We start from the raw sequence: 21,233 nt of genomic DNA on the forward strand, positions 1-21,233 counted from the left end.
CAAGTGAGAGGGAGTCTCACACACTTAGGGGGAGCCTGAGTGTTTTTGCTATTAGATTTTCTTTTTGGAGAAACAAACAATTTCGATTTATCCAATCGGGAAATAAGCTAGCACCGGGATAATAGGAGGCCAGTCCAGACACAGCTTCCAGCCCCACTTTTGACCATTTATGGCGTGAGGTTCAGTTCCTTATCTAGAAGCATACCTAGATATATACGAATACTGGCTTCCATACCTATCTCTGGTAGCTCTGTGATCCCTTTTTTAGGCTCTTTGGCCCGAGTCTACGTTTTTTCTCATGTAGGTCTGAATTTGACCCCCTTCATCCCGCTAGTCTTGAGTGTGGGGGCGGGCTGCAGACAACCTAGCACAACTAACAGAGGAAATTTCTTGTCTATAACGAATGAAATAACCAAGGGCTATTACTCGAATCCCAGGCTCAAAGGGCATTCGATGGTCTTCGAGATGGTCTAGTTCCATTCTAGAGGGATCGAGGCTAATTCTCTTCTTGGAAGGGTTCTAGATACGACATAGCCTGAGGGTAAGATTTTCTATGGCAGATGCTTTTGAATATTACTGCTTTCCACTTGCTCGCCAGTCGCTCGGGCTTCGCGTTTCAAGTTCGTTATCCTAACCGTCTCCTCTGCTCCACCGGGAGCCTGGCCCCTTCTTCTATCTTATTTACAGCTTTGCCTAATAGAATATGGAGAATGCGTAGTGGTGAACCAAGGCGTAGGAAAGACAAATTTCATTTATTCGGAGCTATTAGAGCGTGATCCTTAATTCTTTGCTCTCTAGAAGATTTTCTCGGGGCTGTTCACTTTCATTTGGTTGCCTGGTATCTTGAATGAAACCTCTTTGTGCATTGGATGGATGCCCGGGCATTGAGAAGGAAGGACACTTTCAGAGGCGAAAGGCCGTGGGGAGATACCGTTTGCGATCCATGGATCTCCGATCGGGAAACCGTATCCAAGCTCCGTGGCTAGTTTGCGCTCTTTGGACTTTTCAAACTTAGCGCCCCAGTCATAATGCCACCCACGTATTTTTTTTTTTTTTTTTTTTTTAAACAAAGACTATTTGATTTGAGTTAATAATAAATAACTGGCAGGTTTCATTATGAAAAGAAAAGCGGAAGCCCGCCATCTGCTAGCATTGTGGTTTGGAATCGATTCTTTATCAATGGCTCGATCTTGGAAATGATCGACTCAAATAGATGCTAATCATAAGGTTTTTTTTCCCTCATCTTCCTATTGACCAGAAGCATCCAGCAGCGTCCGGAAAATCTGATGATATACACTTGTGATGTCAAAGAAGAGTCCAGAAGAGGAGAGGCAGTTGATTCTTCGAACATTTTCTATTGGATTCTAATGGGGAATTGAACTTACACGAAAAAATGGGAACTAGGCCTCAAAACGACTATTCTCGAATGATCTCATTCGAGAATAGGGATCTCCAATTCAACATCAATATTCACATACTTAGAGGGAGCCTAAGTTTGAAAGAGAGGGGTTCTCACATCTAGGAGGAGCTTAAGTGATTAGTTAAGCTGAGCTATATGGGTGTCACTATAATTTTTGTTATTTACAGATAAGTAAAATGTTGTAATCGTTGACTTTTAAATATTAGTGAAATATCTTTTTCAGGCATTCTGTCCCTAAAATATAGGTGATTTATCACTAAACAGTGTTATCAATCTTGGTGTGTTCATCTTTGATTTACTCTTTGTTATTTTACTATTGTCTATGATTTTGCTAGGACGTCGTGTGAGACAATCGTAAAGAGTGCGAATAACCACTTTTCAAAATTTCAATTGGTGTCAGAGCAGGCCACCTTTATCTCAAGTGCTTCAATCATGGAAGGTATTAAGAAAAGTGTTTTCATTACACGTCCTCCTATTCTTAATGGAACAAATCAGTCTTACTGGGAAGCTAGGATGATTGCTTTCTTGAAATCAATTGACAGCAAAACATAGAAGGCCATTGTAGCAGGATGGTCTCCTCCAACAATGAAGAATGTTGATGATAAAGAAAATTTGAAGCTCGAGATTCAATGGTCTAAAACTGAAGATGAAGCCTCATTGAGGAATTCTCGTGTTTTAAATGTTATATTTAATGGTGTGGGTCGCAACCTACAACATTTGATTAATATTTGCACTTCAAAGAAACTTGGGATATCTTTTTAATTGCTCATGAGGGAACTTCGAAAGTCAAGTTGTTAAGGCTGCAACTTTTGACATCAAAGTTTGAAAATCTTAAAATGCAGGATGATGAATTAGTTGCTAAGTTTAATGTTCGGTAACTAGATATTGCTAATGAGTCATTTTTCCTGGGAGATAAAATCTCTGAGGAAAAGCTGGTCAGGAAAATACTTAGGTCTTTACCTAAGAAATTTGATATGAAAGTAACTGCCATTGGAGAAGCTCATGACATCTCTAAGATGAAAGTTGATGAATTATTTGACTCACTTCTAACTTTTGAAATGACCATGGAAAGAAAACCAGAAAAAAAAAAAAAAAAAAAAGAGTGGCTTTGCAGTCCTCAGTTGAAGAGGAGCTTGATGATCTGAATAGGGAGACTGATGAGTCTCTTCTTGATCCTATATCCTTTCTATCCAAACAATTCAATCGTGTTCTCCAATGATTTGAGAAGAAGATAGGAAATCCAAGCACTTGGAGTACCAGATCAGGAGGAAATCTTCCTTCTAGACGAAGTCTAAATCCCAAAATGTTCGAAGGGAATTTGACAAGGCTGGCTTAACAAGCTACCAAAACAAGGAGAAGTCTTTCAAATGTCTAGGGAGTGTGAAGATTTCTGTCATTATCAAGTCGAATGTCTGAATTTTCTAAAAAGGCAAAATAGGAGTTATGTTTTGACCTAGTCAGATGATGATTCTGATGGTAGTAGTGACTCTAAAGTTAATGTCAAGGCACTTATTAATAACATCTCTTCTGACACTTCATCTTCTGAAAATCCTGAGTTTGATGTGTTCATGGGAAGTGAAAATAGTCAGAGTCATCTTGTGTCATCTAACCTCTCTTATCAATCTATGTTCAATAAGTGGCAAGACGACTTGAATGTCCTTGAAGTTCAAAAAGAGCAGATTGAATCTCCGATGGATGATAATTATAGACCTATATCTACAATTGCATAATTAAAATGTGAAATAAATCTACTTAAAGTAGAGAAAGACTCAATATGCAAGTCAGTTAGAATAATGAATTTAGGCATTGAAACTCTAGATAGAATTTTATCAAAAGGAAAAGTAGTTAGTGATAATACAGGGCTTGGGTTCTTGAAAGGAGGTATCTGGGTTAATCAACCATCCAAACTTAAAGGGAAATTGTAAGAGCTCAACTCCCTAACATGTGGCTTACTTGAAACATCTTCTAACAGTATAACAAAAAAAAAAAAAAAAAAACAAAAAAAAAACAAAACAAAAGACAAAATTTTCAGTTTTAAGCAAACATGGATATGTCACCACTGTGGAAAAAGAGGTCATAAAAGACCTTTCTTCTTTCGACTATATGGAACACCGTATAGATCTTTAAACATGCCTTACATGTCTCATCCTACCAGAAATAGGATTCTACGAATGAAACAAGTGTGAAGAATAAAAGATGTACAACATAAATGTAATGTTGTCTTAACCTCCCTCGGCTCTTCTGCCAAGGAAGATTGGTTCTTTAACAGTGGCAGCTATTAAAAATAAAAGTAGGGAAGAGAATAACAACAGGGTTACGTGGAAACTCTAGTACAGGGAGAAAAACCACGATATAGAGACTTTTTCTTATTCTTTTTAATCTGATACATAAAATACACAGGGACACACTGTATAGATAGACAGTAGAAAACCCTAGGGGTCTACACAATTAATAAACACCCCTAGGTTAATAACCCTATTTTCAACACTCCCCCTCAAGTTGGAGCATAAATATCGAGAAGGCCCAGCTTGCTTACACAATAATCAAAGATTTGTCTCAGTAACCCTTTTGTAAGTACATCAGTAACATGTTGATTTGAATGAATATAAGGGATGCATATATTTCCATTGTCCAACCTCTCCTTAATGAAATGTCTGTCTATCTCTACGTGTTTAGTTCTGTCGTGTTGAACTGGTTATTTGCAATGCTGATGGTAGCTTTATTATCACAAAACAATTTCATCGGAAGCTTATTATCTTGCTGAAGATCTGATAATACTTTTTTCAACCAAATTTCTTCACAAATCCCTAGACTCATGGCCCGATACTCAGCCTCAACACTACTTCTAGCAATAACTCCTTGTTTCTTACTTCTCTAGGTGACTAGATTACCCCAGACAAACGTACAATACCCAGACGTCGATTTTCTATCAACAACATACCATGCCCAGTCAGAATCAGTGTAGGCTTCAACAGATCGTTTATTAGTTTTTATGAACATTAGGCCATTACCAGGAGTTCCTTTCAGATACCAAAGGATACGTTCAACTGCTGTCATATGATCCTCACAAGGAGCTTGCATAAACTGACTCAAAATACTTACTGCATAAGAAATATCTGGTCTTGTGTGAGACAAGTATATCAACTTCTCGACTAACCGCTGATACCTTTCTTTATTAACAGAAATCTATCATTCTTATCATTGAGCTTAGCATTGTACTCTACTGGTGTGTCAACAGGTTTACACCTAGTCATGCCTGTTTCTTTTAGCAAGTCCAGAGTATATTTTCGTTGAGAGACTGATATACCTTCTTTTGAGCGAGCCACTTTCATTCCAAGAAAGTATCTTAGCTTCCTGAGGTCTTTAATTTCAAACTCTCGGGCCATCTCTGTTTTGAGCCTCATGATCTCTGCATCATTATCTCAGATAAAAAAATGTCATCAATGTAGACAATAAGAACAACTATTTTCCCTGATGTCGATCTTTTTATAAAAAGATTATGATCAGAATGCCCCTGAACATACCCCTATGCTTTCACAAAAGTTGTAAACCTGTCAAGCCAGGCCCTTGGAGACTGTTTCAATCCGTATAATGACTTCCTCAATCTACACACCTTGTTTTTTTAATTAACTCTCAAACCCAAGAAGGGGACTCATATTGTAACGACTCGACCCCCTAGGACTTAAGTTAGGCCGTTACTAAATACATGCATGCATGGAACTCAAAACGATACTCGGTTATGGCAAAATAAATGCTAATTAAATAAGGTAAGTTCAAAAGTCTTTCAATTCAAATACTAAATCAATAGTAGGGTACCCATAAATCATAATGGATAATAAATAAGTCTGAAAAAATGATTTTTAAATGTAAGTTTTAAACATCAAAACTAAAAATTAAAAGAAACATGAAAAGAACTCTAAATCTCATGATGCGGAAGCGTAAAAACTAGTCCCAGTGGTTCGATCATGAATTCCGTTTGTCCATCGCCAGTGCATCTCTACCCTTACTTGAAACAACAACATGAGAAAGAATGAGAATAAAATACTCAATAAGTAACCCCACTACTGGGGTCAGACTGGGCATCTATGTCCTCTAGATACCTACCTCTGGTGAAACATATAAACTGCTCTAGTCCTCATGGGACTTACATGCATGAAAAACATATTTCTATCCTACTGTAGTTAAGTATGTCCACTACTTCTAGTAAGTCCCGTAGGACTCATAACCTCTAGTGAATCCCGAAGGAAACACAATCTCTTACATACGCATGGTTATGCATACACCTCTTTCGTATACACATAACCCACTTAAATGTGTACCTCTTTCGTACAAATGGTTACGTATACACGTCTTTCGTATAGACATAACCCACTGAATATGTACCTCTTTCGTACATCTAGTTATGTATATACCTCTTTCCTATACACATAACCCATTGAGTATGTACCTATTTCGTACACCTCATATCCTCTCTATAAAGGTAGGGATGCGTACCTCTTTCATACACATGGTTACGTATACACCTCTTTCGTATACACATAACCCACTGAATAGGTACCTCTTTCATATATCTAGTTATGTATACTCCTCTTTCGTATACACATAACCCACTGAGTATGTACCTCTTTCGTACACCCCAAATCATCTCTATAAAGGCAGGGATGCGTACCTCTTTCGTACACATGGTTAGGCATACACCTCTTTCATATACACATAACCCACTGAGTATGTACCTCTTTCGTACACCCCAATACCGTCTGGGTATGTATCACTTTCATACACACCAGGCCTAGTACATCTCTTTCATGTACTAGCGCCTTTGGACGTGTATAACTTTCATGCAGTCACATAATTTGGAAAGGAAAAGAGATTGCATCTAACTTCATATTACATGTAACATTCACCTAATCATGAATCCTCTAAAATCTCCTGATCAAGGTCAGGCTAGTTAACCTCAACATACGTCATTAATCTAGTATTAATGGATCCACTCTAGTACATCAACTAACTCATGTAATAATCAAACATTTGAAATTTCATAATACATCATATAACTTACGTACTTTCATAATAAATCACATCAATAAGCACATCAACAAAATGCTCCAACTTTCACCTAACTTTAAGACATTTCCATAGTGGTGTCGCTTAACTCATAATTTAGGGTCATGCCCAATCGTCTTTTTAATATATTTCATAAAATTCTAAATCATGCTCATACATTAACATGCTTCAGTCATATTATCACATGCTCATATATCTTTTCTAAACAGTCTATTAAATCTCCGAACAGTCAAAATTATCCTTGTAACTAGTCTTACAATCCTCAACGTCAACAGATTAAATACAACCACATGGAATCACATACCATCTCATGCTAGCATTCAAGTGTCTATGTGCATAAATAAATAATTCAGATCTCGTACCTAAACATACTTTGATCAGATTATACTATCAGTCTATCATGTTATCATCTTGCCATAACATTCATTTATCATGCTAGCATACATCTAATGTCTGGCCCATGGGCAGTTCCAATAGTAAGATTACTTACTTTTAATTACAAATTCTAGAAACTAAAAGCTCAACCTCTTCCTTACCTAATGGAACAATTCAAGTTGCTAGAAGTCGCAAGTGTTGTGGCCGTTGAAGTTGTATGCTGCAGCATCAGAGGACATTGGTTAGAGATCGTGCTCATTGTTCATTGGAAGGAGAAAACGAATAGATGGGAGGTGGGGTTTGACTTTTTATATAAAAAAAAAAGGAAATAAATATAATTACATTTAATTCCTTTCCATTTTATACTATTAAATTCCATTACATTTAATTCCTTTCCGTTTTACTATTAAATTCCTTTTCGTTTCAAAAGAAAATTAATTCCTGCCATTAATTTTATATTGAATAATTTCACGCCAACAATTAACTTCCTGCATTTACACTTGAAGTCCAAAATTCCAAAAATGCCCTCCAACTAATAACAATTACTGAAATTTCAAATTATAAAGTTACTGAAATTACATTATTACTAAAAAATGTGCGAGGTATTATACATATAGACTTCCTCTTCAAGTTCTCCATTCAAAAAAGCATTTTTAACATTAAGTTGGTGTAGAGGCCAATCTTTATTCACAGCAACTGACAAGAGCACTCGGATAGTGTTAAGTTTAGCTACAAGTGAAAAGGTTTCAGAATAATCTACTCCATAGGTTTGAGTAAAGCCTCTTGCAACGAGTCTAGCCTTGTACTGATCAATCGCCCCATCTTCCTTGTATTTTATAGTAAACACTCATTTACATCCAACTATCTTGTTCCCTTCAGGCAAAGCCACCTGTTCCCAAGTTGTATTCTTCTCGAGAGCTTCCATAACAGCAGACCTCCATTCTGGTTTTTTCATTGCAACACTTATGTCATTTGAAACCACCTCAGTGTCCAAACTAATAGTGAATGCTTTGAACTCGGATGCCAGATTACTATACGTCATGTAACTATGCATAGGGTATTTAGTACATGAACGAGTGCCTTTCCTCAGAGCTATAAGAAGATCAAGCGACACATTACATTCTTTCACCTCTTCAAGCTCCTCACCATGATCGATTATCTGTGTATCAGAAACTTCAGTAGTATCCTCCACATTATCATTAGCAAGAATCATTTCATTCTCTGTAGTTTCCTCTTCTGTCACTTTTTCAGTATTATTGCTTCCTTCTCCCTTATCTTGCCTGCCTTCATCAGTCTCAATACATACATCAACATCATTAATTTTAGGAATATACGTACCTGGACCTGATGGCGGGTTTAACTCTTGCACTGGAGCCGACAATTCTGGTTCGACAGGTAACACTGCTTCCTTCCTCAGATTCTTTCTATAGTAAGTTTTCCAAGGGACTTGGTTGGTAGGAAGGACCAGACTATCATGCTCAGAACTAGGCTTAGACAAGGTTTGAATGGAAGCTGACTCTAAAGGAATAGCATAAGATGACCAGTTGGTCTCTTCATTTATGTTCTCCCCTGAAGATGACTAACAGGGAAAAACGACTAATCCTCGAGAAATGTGACATCCATGGAGACATAGTACTTACGAGATGACGGGTGATAGCACTTATATCCACATTGATGGAATGGATATCCAACAAAGACACACTTCTGAGCACGAGGAGTAAATTTGAGGTTACAACATATAGTAGTCTTCTCCTTTCCAGATTCGTTCTTGTGGATCACCTAGAGCTGGCTTTGGAATTTCCCCTGTCGAGTACCCAAACTTGTGACGCCCTTCCAAGGCCATTCAGATTGATTGGGACCAAGAGAAATAATTCTGGCCATTTAATTTTTCCCCTATAATAAATCCTGCAGAATTACCCATCGAACTAGATAAGTAGGAAACATTTGGCAAAACAGGGAACGAGTTTACCGGATTCTCTGAATAAACTGGTTGAAATTGATGGGGATTTGCACCGAACATTGTATCCAAATCTGAAATTTATTATTGCAGGTAAGCCAACCGTTGTCTCAAATCATCTGGGTAATGGGTCGAACTACAAGCGGCTGGAATCGGGGCCGCCATTGTCGGCTGGAAAGATGCCACAAGCTGGAAAGAGGTCGTCGGTCGGCTGGGTTGTTCGAGATGGCCGGCTCGTTGTTGGTCGACCATACCTCGGGCAAAGAATGAATGGGCTGGATCTGCAAAATTCGTGTTTGGCGTCAGTCCTTGCAGAACCGATGGGGTTATCGTGGAAGGATAGGGCGGCGCAAAACCCACTGGAGCGAAAGTCTGCGAAGATCTGGAGCAGAAGTCGATGGGTTCTATCTATCCTTCGAGGATCTGCCCGGGTTTAGCATGGAATGACTCGATTCCGACCAGATTGGTACTGATTCTGCTCAGATCGGAGCAACTTGCCTGTTCCTCGCGACTGAAGTCACTCGCCTGTTCTTCGCGGTCGAACCCGATCGCGACCAGATCTCTTTCGCGGGTTCGGCTGGTTTCTACGTGGAGAAGCCCAATCGGTGCGGTCGGATCTCCTTCGCGGGTTTGGCTGGGTTCCGCATGGAGAATTTCGATCGCGGTCTGGGCGGTGGCTCCCATTGACGGCGACTCTCCGATGACTGCAACTGGATAACAGAAAGTAACTCCAGTAGGGCTGCTTGAAAACACTCCTTTACAGCCGCTAAGGTTACGTGGAAACCCTAGTACAGGGAGAAAAACCACGATATAGAGACTTTTTCTTATTCTGTTTAATCCGATACACTGAATACACAGGGACACACTGTATAAATAAACAGTAGAAAACCTTAAGGGTCTACACAATTACATAAACGGTCCTAGGTTAATAACCCTATTTTCAACAACAGCTCTAGACACATGATAGAGAAAAAGAGTTATATTCTTGATCTAAAGCCTGTGAGTTCATAACATGTTACCTTTGGGGATGGAGCTGCTGGAAAAATTGTGGAAAAGGCAAGCTTAACTTTCCTGGTCTTCCTTCTCTTGATGATGTGATGCTAGTTGAACGACTTACTTTTAATCTTATCAGTATTGTGTGATCAAGGGCTGAATGCCAATTTTACTAAAGACAGATGCATTATTACAAATGATGCCGAAGCACTTGGCATGATAGGTATTCATTTTTCTGATAGCTGTTACTTATGGTCTCCTAATGATTCTTCTCAGGTTTGTCACCTATCTTGTCAAAAAGAGGCAAGTTTGTGGCATAAACGGTTTGGTCATATGAGCATGAAGTCTATTCAGAAATTTGTGTAAAAAAATGTTATCATTGGCCTTCCCTCTTTGCAAATGGAACTATTTGTGGTGACTATCAAGCTGGTAAACAGATTTATATGTCTTGTAAACAGGTACCTCCTACTAGTTCTAATTGCATTTTGGAATTACTTCATTTGGACCTTATGGGCCCCATGCTAACAAAAAGTCTTTGAGGAAAAAGGTATGTTCTTGCTTGTGTTGATGATTACTCAAAATAGACTTGAGTGCACTTTCTTTATGACTAATAAAAAAAATATTTACTACTTTTCAAGCATTATGTTTACAAGTTAAAAGAGAAAATAACTTGAACGTCATTCAAATTAGAAGTGACCATGGTCGTGAATTTGAAAATTCTCAATTTAATGAATTTCGCTCCTCTGTTAGTATTCATGAGTTCTCTGCCCCACATTACTCCTTAGCAAAACGAGGTTGTTGTACAGAAGAATTGGACTCTCCAAGAGATGGCTCGTGCCATGCTCCATTCCAAAAATTTGTCTTTTTACTTATGAGCTAAAGCTTTGAATACTACGTGTCACATGCATAACTTTTTTGCTCTGCATCTAGGTTCCTCCAGCAAAAATTATGAAATATAGAGGGGGAGGAAACCTAATGTCAAATATTTCAATATATTCGGCAGCAAGTGTGTTATATCTTGGTGGAAAGGGACACCACGAGAAAATGAGATTCCAAGTCCAATGAAGGCATATTTTTGGGTTACTCCACAAAGATTAGGGCCTACTGCGTGTACAACAAATATACACAATGTGTAATGGAATCTATAAATGTTGTAATCGATGATGTTGTGAATGGTTCTGATAGCATGTTTCCTGTAGTTAGTTCCAATGCCCAGGACAAGTTATCTGACAAGTGCTCTGAAAGTCAGAATGATAATACAAGGTTGTGTCTAAAGAACGTGAAATTAGTGATGAGCAACCCTTAAGTAGGGTTCGTAAAAACCATCACGGTTTTAACATAATCAGCTGTTTAGAAGAAGGGGTCTCCATTAGAAGAAAAGACAAAATGAATCATCTTGAGATGACAAGCAACATCTGTTTTACCTCCTTTATTGAACCAAAGAATGTCAAGGAAGCTCTTGTTGATGAATGTTGGGTGAATGTCATGTAGAAGGAGCTCGATCAATTTGTGAGAATTGTGCCCGGACTCTTGTTCCTCATCCAGATAATGTGAATGTTATAGGGACAAAGTAGATATTTAAAAACAAATCTGATAAAAGTGGAAATGTAACCAAGAATAAAGCACGCTTAGTTGCATAAGGGTATACTCAGATTGAAGGAGTTGATTTTGATAAAACATTTCTTTCGTGGCTATGCTTCAAGCTATCATATTACTTCTAGGTATTTCGTGTTTATTTAAATTTAAATTGTTTCAAATGGATGTGAAAAGTGTCTTTTTAAATGGGTACTTGAATGAAGAGGTGTATGTTGAGCAACCTAAAGGGTTTATTGATCCTTCTCACGCTGATCAGGTGTACAAGCTCAAAAAGGCTTCTTATGGCCGTAAGTAGGCTCCTAGGGCCTAGTATGAACGTTTGACCCAGTTTCTTGTTGAGAATGGATATAGTAAATGAGGAGTTGATAAAACTTTGTTTGCAAAAAATCTGACAAGGATTCTGTTATTGTTCATATCTATGTCAATTATATCATTTTTGGTGGGATGCCTCAGAAGATGGTTGATCTTTTTATAGAACAAATGAAGAAAGAGTTCGAAATAAGTATGGTATGTAATTTGACATATTTTCTGGGGTTTGAAATCAAATAACTAGAAGGAGGCATATTTATTTTTCAATGTAAGTACGCTAGAAGCATTGTGAAGAAATTTGGGCTTGAAAAGACAGTAGTCAAGCGAACTCCAGCTTCACGTACTCTAAGCTATCAAAAGATGTAAATGTAGATAGTATTGATGAAAACTTATATAGAAGCATCATGGAAAGTTTGTTATACCTCATGGCTAGTAGACTTGATATTGCTTTTACCGTTGAAGTCTGTGCTCGATATCAATCTTGTCTTAAATTTAATAATCTCCTTGGTACAAAGAGAACAATCAAGTATATCAACAGAACAAATGAGTACGAGTTATTTTATTCTTTTGACACGGTTACTTCTTTAGTGGGGTAATGTGATGTTGATTGGGCAAGGAGTTCTAAGGATAGAAAGAGCACTTCAGAAGGTTGTTTCTTTCTTGGAAATAAGCTTATTTCATGGTTTAGCAAGAATCAAAATCGTGTCTCTCTATCTGCTGTAGAAGTCGAATACATTGCAACAGGCAGTAGTTGTACTCAATTGATGTAGATGAAACAAATGTTAAAGGAATACGAGTTCCACAGGAAGCCATGACTCTTTATTGTGATGACCCTAGTGCAATCAATATGTCAAAGAATTTGGTACAAAATAGTCGAACCAAACACATTGATATTTGACATAACTTCATTCATGATCTTGTTGAAAATAAGCAAATTGTGCTTAAACATGTTCAGACTAGAGATTTGCTCGCAGGTACTTTACGAAAGCCTTAGATGCCGCTCAATTCGAAGCCTTAAGAGCTAGTATGAGCCTTTGTAAAATTAATTTATAGTAATTAATCAATTTGTGTTGTGTTTGGTAGTTTTGGGCCTTGGTTGTTAGCAAGCCCATGAATAGCACTCTGCTGGCAGCCCACGATTTGCTTAATGATATGATTAATTTAAATTTAAAATAAATAGGTGGCAGTTATCAATTGAGGCACCAACTCCCTTCAATGTGGTTGTTCATCTTCTTTCCCACATTTTTCAAATTTCTCGTGTGCTCTGTTTTGCTTGTTGTATATGCATGATGGTGAATACTTAGAAGAAGACATGTTTCTGAATAGTAAATGGTGCATTTCAAAGGAAAAACAAATCAAAAGAAGATTGTTGAAGTTGATGTTCTTGCAACAACAACTAATGTATATGGGGTTTGAATGTGAGAGTTACATTCTCCCTCAAATGATAATCTTATTGTTTCTTATTTCGTGAAGTTGAAGGGATCGAATGTTACTTCTCTTGTCTCTACGTTTGTTATCTACATCTGCCTTGACTATGACTGTCTTGGTGGGATCAGGTAAGACTATCTTGATTGATTCAAATAAATCATCTTCTTGTAGTTCTTCTGAATCATAACAAGATTAGCATATTGTGAGTCGTGTTTCTGAGCATAAAGAGGTTTCTGATCAGGGTGAACCCTCTAGTAAAGAAGTTAGAGTTTCTAAACTGTTTGTTACTGATAAAACGAATGTTGTCTCTACCATTGAAAATAGTCCTATTGTTGAGAATATTCATGTCTCTAGAATTAGCTCTGATGTTCCTTCGAATGTTGTTAGTCCATTAGAAATAATTGATCATGTGGTGCATGAGTCTAGATTGAGTTTTAGTGGTAATGTTAAAGTGAATGTGTCTGCTATTGAAAGTAATAATCCTTCTATGAATTTTCCTGTGTTTGAAAAACAAAGTGGAGTAGTAGTGTCTGGTGAAATTACGTCTACTTGTGATGTTGCTTCTGATTCTGCTAAAAACGATGAAATAAATAATCAAGTAATTGAAGAGTCTACTAGTTTATTACCTTTGGATGCGAATGGTGAAAAAGTGACAGAGGAGAGTGGAAAACTAGATGGTGTTAATGTTGCTCATGTTAATTTTGAAGAGGGGAAAATTATGCAAAACTCTCTTTTGACCCTCATGAATCAAATTCTTCTAGTCAAGATGATATCCCTCTAAGCCAAATGTTGTCTAAGATGAAAGATGTTGCAGTTGATGCGAAGACTAGTTTTGAGTCTTCAAAAGAAAGTTTTGATGGAGAGAATGTTAAAAAATTTTCTGAGTCTTCCAAAGACTAGGGGTTGATAAGCATTATTGACGATGAGTCTGTAAAGGTCCAAGGGCCTGTCACTTATGCTTCTGCTCAAGGCTAAAAGAAAAAAATCAAATCACGCTTCTATTCCCCATATCCCTTTTGATAGTGTTTCTTTTCGCTCTGAGGAAAGTGCCTTCTTTTGGAAGTTTGTGATCAAGAGGAAATTTTTTTTGGGAAAAAGTTATCCAAAAGGGCTTAAGAATGCATTGAAATCATCTGATAATCAAAGCTGATTTGTTGAAGACTGTATTAAACCTTGGTCCCTATTATCCTATGCTTGTAAGAGAATTTATTGTGAATCTCTCACCTGCTTTTGATGATGCCAATTCTTTTGATTTTCATAGAGTTCATGTCAGAGGTCATAACTTTGTGTTTACTACTAGTGTTATTAATAAGTTTCTTGATAGGATCGCTTCCCCTAACACTCATGAGCTACGTCCTTCTATGAAAGAATTGGTTTCTAAATTGACTAGAGGTTTGAAGAATGCTTGGCCTAAGTCTAGGTAGTTTGCTTCTGCTGAGTTAGTGCTAAATATGTTGTGTTGTTTCGTATTGAGATTGCAAATTTGTGCCCTTCATCTCATCACTCTGGTCTATCCATTGCTCTGGCTACTTTTTTATTTCAAATTGGAAAAGTTGCTCTGTTTGATTATAGGGCTTTTTTCATTGGTCAATTACGAAAGCACATTGATTTTCAGACTTTGCATTTACCTATTCCTTATCCATGACTGATTTGTGGAATTCTGCTGTCTTGGAAGTTTGATTTACTCACAGCAGATTAGCCCATTGGTACCAATCCAGGATTGTTGAATTTTAACTACAAGCTTTTTTAAGGCCATCACATTCCAAACATTGCTCCTCTTTCTCCTAGTATTGTTGAGGAAGCTCCAAGTGCTGACTTTGCCACATCTTCCTTTGCCCTGCATCTTCTGCACTCTCTGTCTGAGGAGCTTAAAATACGTGGTGTTATTGATCGTGCCTCTGACTAGAAGCATGAGATTACTGCATTACTGACTTGAACGAGACAAGTTGGTTGCTGATGATCTAGATCAGGCTAAGCCTTCTTCTGGATATTTTTTTTAAGCTAGAGGGGGAGTTCGTGTTGCTTGGATGCAACCGTAAACGTTTGGTTCGGTGTTTAGGCTATTGTTGGTTCTGTTAGTGTTTTGGTTTACTGTTGGGTTGTTTTGTTATTTGATTTTTTGCTGTTTCTTTTGGATTTCAAACCTGTTCTTTCTGCACGGACCTTTATTTCTACTATGGTTCAACAGTTCTATTATTTTATATCTACCCTTGCTAATTACTAAATTGGGTTGGTTGGGTTGTTTTTTTCCTATCTTAAAAAAATATATATATCTTAGCCAAAGGGGATTTGTTAAAGATATGATATTGGCTAAATATATTTATTTAAGATTCCTGACATTATTTCCTTGGGCGTTTAGGAGTTGTCTTTGTTGTGTCTCTGGTGAATTTTGTCTTAGAGGTTGTTCTTCCAATTGCCAAATCTGCAGAATATTTCTTTCTTTATTTAACTTATTCTATAGATTATTTTATTTGAAATATTTTTCTTTTTAGTGTGCTGATGATTTTATGTGGAAATATTTTCCATCTTTCCTCTGTGCTATTTATGCCCAAGAAGTTCTTATGCTTGGGTTACCGCACATATTATTTTAGAGATCATTGTTAGAATTCTATTGAATACATAATACATTGCATTGATTTAAAAAAGAAGGATTTGTGTTGTGTTCGTGGTGGCGTATTTTTCACTTGCTTTTACAGTAATCATAACACAACAATGAAGGTTGCTTAGTCTTAGAGGAAGCCTAAGATTTTGTTGATCGAGAAGGATTTCTCAAGCCCAAGGGCGAGTCTAAGGTATTATTCATCGAGGAGGTAGTTCTCAAGACTTAGGGGGAGCCTAAGTTCTCATTGTAAAGAGAGTTCACAAGTAGAAGGAAAGATATCATCAAGTGAGAAGGAGTCTCACACACTTAGAGGGAGCCTGTCGGGGATTGTGCCCTAAATCTCATGGTTATTTTATTTGACATTTAGAATTGTGTAACTCAATCCAATAAACAAGATTTGAGGTTATTTAATATAACTTAAATATATATGTGATTGACATACAGGTGGATCATATTTAAGTAATAGCCTAAATGGTCTGTAATATATAGATAAGGTTGGGTGTCTTATCCTGGTGACACTACGAATACAACTTACTTTGTAATTTTTATAATTGTTTCAAAGTAATACAATGATTTGATCCTAATCATTCATGTGGAGACATGTGACTGAAGGTGTTCTATACAAAGAGTTTGTATAAGATCGGACTGCGAAATGATTAGTCTCTCTTTATAACATTGTTACTTGAAGAGACTAACATTTCAATAGGATGACCATAGGTGACTCAACTTTAATCCTTAGTGAGTTTTGAACTCCTATTTATGAGGGCAATCCTTTAATCTGTATGGGTAAGAGTGGTTAGATTCACCAACTCAATATGCCTACCATTTTTTGGGATTTGTCTGAATAAGGAGCTGGGAACATAGCTACACAAGATGGAATTCACTTATTCTCGGGGGTAAGTAGATGGATTATTCACTTTATGATTGATTCTGAGTTTTAAATAATGAGGCACCTCACCCTCTCACTGGCCAGAGAGGGGCTTAGTTTATAGTTGGACTATAATTAATTTTTCATTAGAGAGATCAATGGTACTTAAAAAGTTAGATGTGACTATAGGGGTAAAATGGTGATTTGACACAACTGTAGTTATCAACAATTCGTGAAGGATCGACTTACTGTTGATTGGTTATATTCATGGACAGAAATATATCTACAATGCGAAGAGTGCAGCTATGGACTTTAGTGGAGTGATCTACAGTTAATGAATGTTAATTAATTTAATTAAAGTGTTTAATTAATTAATCCTGTATCATTGAAGTTTCTAATTTGTAGGTCCATTAGGTCTTCTTACTAGCTTACTAAGGATAAAACAAGGAATAAATAGTTTTTGGATAATTTTAGTTGTTCATATTGTTTAAGGAAAATTTTATGTTAATATGATTAATATGAAGTATAATGTATATTGATACCTTATAATACATAGTTAATTATGAATATGATTTATAATTAATATTGTGTATAAAGGAATCATTGTAATGTATATTGATATATTATAGTTAATTATGAATATGATTTATATTTAATAATAGAGATAAATATCTGAATGAGATTCAAATAAATATAATGTAAATTGATACATTATAATATATAGTTAATCATAAATATGATTTATAATTAAAACTATATAATATATGAGAGTAGTATATCTAATTTAAATTCAAATATTAACTATATATATGCGATTCATATAACTACTATAGGTTAAAATTAATATGGATAGGCTTCATATTAAAACTATAGGTTATGTGAGAGGACGTCATTTGAATATGATTCAAATAATATTAAATATATGATATTTAATTATTAATTAGTTAATTGTTAATAGTATTAGTTTAATTGTATATATATATTAAATTAAATTATAATAACTCCAAAAGGGATCATTATGCGTTAAAGGGGGAGATTTATTCCCCCTCCTTGATCATTACTCTCACGATTCATTCTTAGGACAAGAATGATTCTGTAACTTTTTGCAATGGTTTTTTGACCGAGAAATCTCTCTCACACACAAAGTTCTCTCTTCAAGATTTCCTTCCTTTTCCAAAGCTAAAATGGATTTCACAATCTATAATTCCTTGCCAGAAAATAGCAAGAAAGCTCAAGTGGTGGTGTCCTGTGTGATTGTTGTTCGTTGAATTCAAGATGGAAAAAGATTGTAGAAGAGTTGGAGGCTGTTTGTAACTTGGAGAGAAAATATCGAAAAGATAGTCTTCAAGGTTGAGATTCTTCTTTTTCCCTATTCTTCTCCAATTGCATGCTTTAATTATAATGTCTATTATTTCTTATTTGTATTTTGATTTTGAAATTGAAGTCCAATTGCACGACATTCACACGCTTCCATGAGGAATTCGATTCCTTCATAGCCTAAGTGTTTTAACACTAATATTTACATATTTAGGGGGAGTCTAAGTTCAAGAGAGAGGAAGTCCCACATTTAGGGAGGAGCTTACATGATTAGCTAAGTCGAATTGTATAGGTGTCACTTAATTATTATTATTTACAGATAAGTACAACGTTATAATCGCTTGACTTTTAAACATTAGTAGAATATCTTTCCTAGGCACTCTGCCCCCTAGACATAGGTGGTTTATCACCAAACTGGGTTACCAATCTTGGTGTGTTTATCTTTGATTTACTCCTTGTTGTTTTACTATTGTCTCTAATTTTGCTAGGACATCGTGTGAGGCAATCATATAGATTGCAAGTAACCACTTTCCAAAATTTCAGTTTTTACTATAAAATTTGAAAACATATTCATATATTGTATTTCTTTGTATTGAAATTATTATTAATATTTAACCAATTTTGATACAAATTAACTTAAGTGACTAAATTTAATATTTATTAATAGTACATGAACTATAATTGAATCAACCTCAAAGTATATGAAAAAAAGGTACTTTAACCTATTTTATTTTAACTTTTTATTATAAAATTTTTTGAACTTTGAGATATAATATGTTTTAATTATGTCTCTAGATTTTTAAAAGTTTCAATCTTTATCCTTTGTCGATGCCAAAATTTAGACGAGGTAAACACATACCTGATCTTCTTGTGGAAACAACTATGAATTTGTAATCAGGACAAATGCTACATGCAAGATTCAGAAGATCTGCACATTGGTATGGTGCTGACCACATAAGCTTTGATGCTTAAGTTAGAAGGGAAACTATATAACTGAAGGAAATCAGATATGAGGATTTCCATGAGTAGCGGTGTAACATCCCGAATTTCAGAAAAATTTAAGTAAATTATTGAGTTTAAATTTTCCTTTCATTTGGAAAATTGGTTAAATTGAAATAATTGAAAAACTTTTATTGGTTAAATTGAATTTAATTGATTAGATATTCGAGCTGATTATCTTGAAAATATTGAACTTTGTTTCCCTTTGATTTTTGATTTTAGGGCCAACTTTAAAAAAAAAATTAAAAAGATAATTAATTTCATGTGGTTTAATTGATTTAAATGTTTAGAAGGATTTAATTTGTATCAAATTGATAGATCTTATGTCCTTTAATTTTGGTTTTTTGAAGCCTAAATTAAGATAATTTGAAAAGTTAATTGATTTCTAAATTTAATGAGAGTGAAAAGAGGTCAAAAATTGGGGAGAATGCAATTCGATTTTTCAGCGGCAGCTTCCACGAAATTATTGATTGCTGGAGTTTGAACCATTGGATCCTACTCAAATTTGGTCAGTTTGTTCAAGACATATGGAGTTTCATTTTAAACGGTTGGATCGTTGTTTCAAGTTATGGTTTGTTTGTAATTTTTGCTGAATAAAATCTGTAAAACTAGAAATTCTCCTTCTCTCCCACCCTCGCAAACTCTCCTCATGCAAGACCCTAGCTACCAGCCGCTAGTCTAAACAATTTATGCCGTCCGACAGCAACACCCACTGCCTAGCTATGAGCCGACGCGCCACCTACCGTCATTGTCCGATCTTTGTCGGAATCTTGAGAAAAACCTTAGGTAAGACTTATTTTCCTTATAATTTAGGAGGTGAAATTCACCCATTTGATTTTAGGTTAAATTAGTAACCTCTCTTTGGTGTGAAACTTAGATTCAAGATTTGGAAGTTTTGAGGCATTGACCATCAAGCTAGAGACCATTTTATTTTGCAGAAAATTGGTGAAGATCGTAAGTTTTGTAAGTTGTTGGATGATTATTCTTTTGGATTGAGAGTAATAGTGGAAAATTAAGTTATTGATTTTTGGATTTAATTCTTGATCAGATTGGCTAATTGAATCAAGTTTTGGAATTTGTCTTGGACCAAGCCACAACTTTAGGTTGATTCAAGTGTGCTAAAGAAGTTTTAAGGAGATTTTATTTTGCGTTTTTACCAAGTTGAGGTAAGTGATACTATTACCGGTGCCTTGGGGCCAAGCGACCTAGATTAGACCTATAAAGTTACTTGGTGGACTCTGGAGCATGATTTTGTTTATCATTATGTTTTGCTAGTTGCATGGTAGTTACAAGTATTATGAGCATGTTAAAATTTCTAATCAGTATTGATATTATGTATGTGATGCATGAATAGACCAGTAGAGCAGTTTATTGTCTCGCCTTGACGCATGTTATTATTATGTTTGACGGTGTGCCTACGGGTTGCTAGACATGCGTGAACCGACAGGTTAATGTTCATGTTATTATCATGTTTGACGGTGTGCCTACGGGCCGCTATACATGCGTGAGCTGACAGGTTTACATTCATGTTACTTTTATTTTCATGTTTCATGTTTTGATGGTGTGCCTACAGGCCGCTAGACATGCGTGAACCGACAGGTTAACGTTCATGTTATTATCATGTTTGACAGTATGCCTACGGGTCACTAAACATGCGTGGGTCGATTGGTTCAGGTTCATGTTATTATTATGTTTGATGGTATGCCTACGGGTCGCTAGACATGTGTGGGTCGATGGGTTCACGTTCATGTTATTATCATGTTTGACAGTATGTCTGCGGGCCGCTAGACATGCGTTTCAAGGCAAGATAGTACGTCGTTTGGTTTTTCTTTCATCATCAAAAACCGATGTAGCTGTATGAGCCACGGGCCATCTTTCTTTGCTCATGGATGTATAGCCTGATCCCGGTAATGGGATCACTTATTGAGTGTTTCATACTCAACCTTTCTTAATTTATGTTTTTCAGGTAATGATAGGAACGGACTGGTAGGTGACGAGAGGGACCTGTGATCGTGTCATATGGGACATGTAAATCGCTTCCGCTCAGTTTACTTTTTCAAGCTATTTAAAAGTTTTGATTTGAAACTCAATGTTGGTTAAAATTTTATTTGTTTAAGTATTTTTTTTCTTCATTATTTTAGGGGCCCCGAACAAAGGTTTTAATTATTTGTTATTTATTTTGGAAAACTATGTTTACTATTTTAATGAATTTTTATGGTAAAAATATTTGTGTTTTAAATGTGTATTTATGAGTAACAACCGTTATCAGAGCACTCAAAAGGCCGGGTCGTTACAGTTGGTATCA

Source organism: Benincasa hispida, chromosome 1 (assembly GCF_027475165.1).
Source record: "Benincasa hispida cultivar pf3 chromosome 1, pf3_genome.v1.1, whole genome shotgun sequence".
In the NCBI taxonomy this organism is placed as follows: Eukaryota; Viridiplantae; Streptophyta; class Magnoliopsida; order Cucurbitales; family Cucurbitaceae; genus Benincasa; species Benincasa hispida.